Source organism: Myotis brandtii, unplaced genomic scaffold, assembly GCF_000412655.1.
Source record: "Myotis brandtii unplaced genomic scaffold, ASM41265v1 scaffold500, whole genome shotgun sequence".
Taxonomy (NCBI): Eukaryota; Metazoa; Chordata; class Mammalia; order Chiroptera; family Vespertilionidae; genus Myotis; species Myotis brandtii.
In genome coordinates this window covers 1,722,810-1,729,448 of record NW_005369062.1, presented here as the reverse complement: position 1 = coordinate 1,729,448, position 6,639 = coordinate 1,722,810, and the positions used below count along the sequence as shown (strand labels likewise).

The 6,639-nt window shown below is 40.2% G+C and overlaps 1 protein-coding gene across 1 annotated transcript in view; it reads right to left on the bottom strand.

The window, feature by feature from the left end:
* Nucleotides 1–6,345, bottom strand: part of VPS36 (vacuolar protein sorting 36 homolog (S. cerevisiae)) — a 43,300-nt gene extending 36,955 nt beyond the window's left edge. Inside the window, exon 1 of the mRNA XM_005876943.2 lies at nucleotides 6,273–6,345. The gene's annotated coding sequence lies outside the window, so the exon portion shown is untranslated. The remainder of the gene's footprint in view (nucleotides 1–6,272) is intronic.
* Nucleotides 6,346–6,639: the final 294 nt, after the last annotated feature.

The window sequence follows — 6,639 nt, the reverse complement described above, 5'->3', positions numbered from 1 at the left end:
TTCGCCTCCCAGCATTGTGCCTACATATGCAAATTAGCCGCCATCTTTGTTGGCGGTTAACCGCCATCTTGGCTGGCAGTTAATTTGCATATCGCACTGATTAGCCAATGGGAAGGGTAGCGGTCGTACGCTAATTACCATGTTTCTCTTTTATTAGATAGGATATGAGCCTAAGCAACCGTTATGATCAGTCCACTGGTCGTTATGATGCGCACTGACCACCAGGGAGCAGACACTCAATGCAGGAGCTGCCCCCAGGTGGTCAGTGCGCTCCCACAGCCAAACTCCTGCGGTCCATCCGCCTGGCCAGCCAGCCCCGATTGGCCCTGATCACTGGCCAGGCTGAGGGACCCCACCCATGCACGAATTTGTGCACCAGGCTTCTAGTTTAGAAGATAAGTTAGAAGAAAACATGCAATCAAAACAAAAAAAAATCCAAAATATGAGGACAGTTTAAAGGGTCTCTGGGACAACATTAAAGATACCAACATTCTCATCATGGGGATACCAGAAGGAGAAAAGAGAGCAAAAATAGGAATAAAAAATTTTTGAAGAAAAAGATCAAAAATAGGAATAATAAAATAGCAATAAAAATATCTATCAACAATTACTTTAAATGTAAATTGATTAAATGCTCCAATCAAAAGATATAGAGTGTCTCAACAGATAAAAACAAGACTCTTACATATGCTGCCTACAAGATACTTACTTCAGATTTTTTAAAAAAAACACCGACTTAAAGTAAAGGTAAAGGGAAAGAAGAAGATATTTCATGAAAATGGAAACGAGAAAAAGAAAAAAAAAAAAGCTAGGGAAGCAATATTTTTAACAGACAAAATAGACTTTAAAACAAGAGACAAAAAGGACCCAGCAATTTCACTTTTGGGTATTTATCCAAAGAAACCCAAAACACTAAATCAAAAGATATATGCATCCATATGTGCACCGCAGTATTATTTACAATAGCAAAGATATGGAAGCAACCTACATGCCCATCAATAGATAAACGGATAAAGAAGTGGTGCATATATACAACGGAATATTATTCAGCCATAAAAAAAAATGAAACCTTGCCATCTGCAACAATATGGGTGGACCCAGAGGGTATTGTGCTGATTAAAATAAGTCAGACAGCCCTAACCGGTTTGGCTCAGTGGACAGAGCATCGGCCTGCAGACTGAAGGGTCCCAGGTTCGATTCCGGTCAAGGGCATGTACCTTGGTTGCAGGCACATACCCAGTAGGAGGTGTGCAGGAGGCAGCTGGTCAATGTTTCTCTCTCATCGATGTTTCTAACTCTCTATCCCTCTCCCTTCCTCTCTGTAAAAAATCAATAAAACATATTTAAAAAAAAAATAAGTCAGACAAAGACAAATGTCATGATTCCACTAATATGTGGAATCTAAAAAACAAAATAAACAAACAAGCAAAACAGAAATAGACTCATAGATACAGAGAATATTTTTATGGTTGCCAGATGGGATGAGGGCAGAGGGGGAGGGTAAAACGGGTAAAAGCATTGCCCTGGCCAGTATGACTCAGTGATTAGACCTTCAGCCCAGGCACCAAAGTATCTGGGTTGCAGGTTTGATTCCAGCCCTGGTCAGGGCTCATGCAGGAGGCAACAGATTGATATGTCTCTGACATCAATGTTTCGCTCTCTCTCTCTCCTCCCTTCCTCCCATCCTCCCTCCCATCCACTCCCTCTAAAATCAATGGAAAAAATAGGGTGAAGGGATTAAGAAGTACAAATCAGTCCTTACAGACTAGCCATAGGACATAAAGTATAGCATAGGGAATATAGTCAATAATCTATAGTAATAAAAGCGTAATATGCAAATCGACCAAACAGCCGAACAGCAGAGCGGGACTGCGAGGGCCAAGGCAGCCGGGCCTACTCTTGCACAAATTTCGTTCATAGGGCCTCTAGTACTGTAATAACTATGTATGGTATCACATGGGTACTAGATTTATCATGGTGATCACTTCATAAGATATAAGTGTCTAATCACTGGGTTATACAACTGAAATTCATATAATATTGTACATCAACTGTAAATGAAAAATGGGGAAAAAAAATTTTTAAGTACAATACAATCACAAAAAATGCCAGCTAAGTCTTTAGGACCAAACTTTTAATCCCCATTATTTGTTACTATGCATTGAAAATTATATAAATAAGCAAATTTTACAGTTGCAACCCAAGAGATTAATAAACCAAACTACTTCATTTCGGTTAAAAACAAAAATATATTAGAAGCTTCTATTAACTCTAATTATTAGAAAGTAGAAATTGCCCTTCAGTAGGACTTGCTTATATCTTTTTGAGGAACAATTTGTCATTTCAAAAGTTACAAGGTTAATCCCGTTTATAAGGCTGTCTTACAACACAAACTCAATAAAAGCATTTTAGTGAGGGTCCAGTTTATTACAAATAATAGTCCTTTTGAGTTTAAAATAATGTGGTTGCAATGTCTGTCAATTAAATAAACAATTCAAACATTATAGAGCATACATAAGTAAAAATAACCATAATGTAGTTGACACTTATATTACAAGATACTCATAAAAAGCAGGTTTCAAAATAGCATACACAGCATGATTACATAAGCACACAGCACGCACATGTGCATGCAAACACACACATACACACACAATACACCAAAAGTCATTATTAGTGGTTAGATTACTGATTATTTCAAGTTTCTTCTTTTTGCTTACCCACTTTTAACAACTTTGTCTAATAAAAAAGATAAGAAAATTTATTACAGGCATATATAATGTCACATAACCCTAAAATATATATAAACTAGAGGCCCAATGCATGGAATTTGGGGGGGGAGGGGGGTTCCTCAGCCCAGGACCCCTCGCTCCTAACACCCACCTGCTCACTCCTTACTGCTTGCCTCGATGCTCCTTAGCACTGCCATGGAGGCGGGAGAGGCTCCGCCGCTGCACTTGCCAGCCATGAGCCCGGCTTCTGGCTGAGGAGCACTCCCCCTGTGGGAGCACACTGACCACCAGAGGGCAGCTCCTGCGTTTAGTGTCTGCCCCCTGGTAGTCAGTACACATCATAGCAACCAGTCGTTCTGGTCGTTCTGCCATAAGGGTCGTTGGGTTTTTACATAGGTAACTTTTGTTAAATCAAACACATGCAGAAATATTCTTTTGTCCAAAAAGTCCTTGTATAATAAAAACCAACACTTTTGACTTGAAATTTAAAAATTTATTTTCTAAGAGTAAGGCATTACTGTATTACCAATATCTTAATATTAATAAGTATTAACTAATATGGTTAATAAACTTTAATGGTCAGAGTCCTACTGAACCATCTACTTTACACTCTGTGAGAAATTATTCAACACCACAAAGAAAAGACTTTATGAGTTCCATGTTTTCCTATGAATCAGAAGTAAAACATACATACTAGTGGCACTTAATTCTGATTGGTTTCAAAGGTTTGGGTTAATCTTGTGTATGTAAAACCAAATAACTGAAAATATTTTTTAAATCTTTTTGCCAATAACTAAGGTTGCCCTTTTCTAACAGCAAGTATTTTATCAACTTAAGAGTAGTACATGATGCTACATTGGAGCATAATAGTTTTGATTAAGGAGCTATTTATCTTGCCCTAGCCAGTTTTGCTCAGTGGATAGAGCATCAACCTGTGGACTGAAGAGTCCCGAGTTCCATTCCAGTTAAGGGCACATGCCCAGGTTGCAGGCTCGATCCCCAGTAGGGAGCGTGCAAGAGGCAGCCGATCAATGATTCTCTCTCATCATTGATGTTTCTTATCTCTCTCTCCCTTTCAAGTGATCCCAAGGGATTGTGAGCTAAACCTGATAGACAAGTTTAGACTGGTTTGCTTCTACCACTTGAATAATTTTAACTACTTAAAGGTTGATCTAACTTAGGCATTTGATGAGTAAGTTCTTACCCTCTTTTGTTTTTTTATTTATTTAACATTTTTTCTGTTATAAAAGTAACAGACTGTTGAAAAATCTGAAAAATAGTTTTTAAACTAAAAAAAGAAAATGAAATCAATCATAATCATACCAGAGTGTATGTATACACATATATGTGTGTGCACATATGTGATGTGTGTATATATGTGTATGTGCATGTGTATAATCTTTAAACAAAAAGAGCTCATGATATTTATAGTTAGTTTTTTAACATGCTTTTTTCACTTAGCAGCCTATCATTAGCAATTCCTCATCAGGACTGTCATATTTAATTAACCAATCCCTATGGTAGACATTCAGATTGCTTCCAATGTTTCTCCATACATAATAATACATAACATATAACATTGCTGAGATGAGCATCCTCATTTGTTACATTTTTATACATCCACTAGAGGCCCTATGCACAAAATTCATGCAAGAGTAGGTCTTCCTTTCCCCAGCTGCCGGCACAGACTTCCCTCTGGCACCCAGGACCCGGGCTTCCCACCAGCACCTGGGACCCAGGCTTCCCCTGCAGCCCTGGCTTCGTCCAGAAGGTCATCCAGAAGGACGTCTGGTCTAATTAGCATATTATACTTTTATTATTATAGATATTTCCCAAGCGTAAATTCCTAAAAGTGAAATAACTAGATGAAAGCAAAGAAATATTTTCTAAATCTTCTAGTATATGCAGCCAACTTGCCACTTTATGCTATTAATCACATTATTTTTTAAATTAGCTGAGGCTATAGAAGATTCTGTGAATGAAAACAAATAATCTATCTATACTGATTATGAAAATAACAAATTATCCATCCATAATGGGCCCATGTCTGATCAGTAGAGGTTTAACTCCTGTCTCTCCTGATAACTATATATCTTACTTAGGCAAGTCACTTTCTGAGTTTTTCTCAGTCAGTGAAATACTAACCTCATACACCCACTGAGAGGACTAAATGAGATTATATATAAAGCGCCCTGTATATAATAGGTGCTCTAGTTATTCAGAAATTTGTTTAACAATGTATGTCACACCCACAATGAGCCAGAAGAAACAAGGATGAGTAAGGCACATTTCCTGCCCTCCTGGTCTATTAGACAGCCACTTGTACACGCTTGTCTGGGAAATTTGTTGGGATACAAAGCTCTGAAGGCTAAGCAGTCAAGGCAGCCAGTGAAAGATTTTGAAAGGGAACTTGATCAGACCTGGAAGCTGACTTGCAGCTTCCTAGAGTCTTCAGACGTGTGAGATCTGGAAGCCTTCCGGCAGATGGAGGAGGCCAGGACACAGGACTTTCCCCCAGGACTCAGTCGGGCCCTCAGTCACACTAGTAACACCTCAGCAAGTGACTATTTCCAGCCCAGGGGCCACAGTGGTGAGCTGGCTTGTCCTAGAGCTCTGTTTCCATTTCAAGACACCTACACCCCTCCCTCACCACCCCAAGTGTTTAGAACAGTTAAGAATTCTTGACTAGATCAAAGGTCTCATCTCAACCAAGTTTTTCTTAATCCTCAGATACCTATTATCTACTTGTCTGCTAAACCAAGAAGCAAAAAAATTTTAAGAGAAAAACAGAATTTGCTGGTTTAACAATCGTTTTTCATATACAGGTATTAATGGTTTTGATTTTTTTATTATTTTAAATATATCAAAGTTACATTACGTGTCAGCCAAGATGTCCCTAATTTGCATGCTGGGATTCTACAGACTAGAGTGTTGTGCTTTGCAAAAGCATGGCTTCCAGAAGGGTGTGGCTTTGGAGGAGTCTCTGAAGACTAATCTACCCTTGTCAGCCTTCAGTTCTGAGAGTGGGGCATCATCAGACCCCGGGTTAATCAGGCTTCCCACTTAAAATGGTTCCAAAGGTGTAACCTTGGTTTAAAAAACAAAAACAGTTAGCTGTCACTCCAACCAAAAAGTGCAAGTTAGTAAAAGTGCTGAGGAAGTAAATGGCTAAGTCCAAGCAAATTACTTAAGAAAAAGACCTGCCTCGATAACGGAGACAACACAGCACATGGAAAATGCCCAGAGGAGGAAGGGCTGGGCCGGCGGAGCCTCCGATCCCGATCCCGGCCGCGGGGAGCCCGCCCCCGCGGAGCAGCCAGGACCAGCCGTGGGGCAGGAAAGGTACAGAGGGAAGTTTCACCAGCAGAACGAGGACGGAGACAGAGCGGGCGACACTCCGGAAACGAACGTGGGTGTTGACGAGCTCTGCTATTTCCAGCTCACACATGTCAACCAGAACAGGAGGGCAGCGACGGTCGGATGAAGTCCCCGCAGATCGCCTGCTTATAACTGACACTTATCCCCTGTTTGCACACCCACCTCCGAAGGTTTATGCTTGGATTACAAGGCGCGGCCTGCTACACTGCATCACTCGACAAAACAAACGCTCAAAATCCCTTTCTAACGTAAATTTCTTTTTTAAAGAAAACTTTAGCTTTTTGCCGTCTAGCGACGGTCGGATGAAGTCCCCGCAGATCGCCTGCTTATAACTGACACTTATCCCCTGTTTGCACACCCACCTCCGAAGGTTTATGCTTGGATTACAAGGCGCGGCCTGCTACACTGCATCACTCGACAAAACAAACGCTCAAAATCCCTTTCTAACGTAAATTTCTTTTTTAAAGAAAACTTTAGCTTTTTGCCGTCTCAACGAGACGAGACCTCTTTTCAGAAATCCACTGAAGCA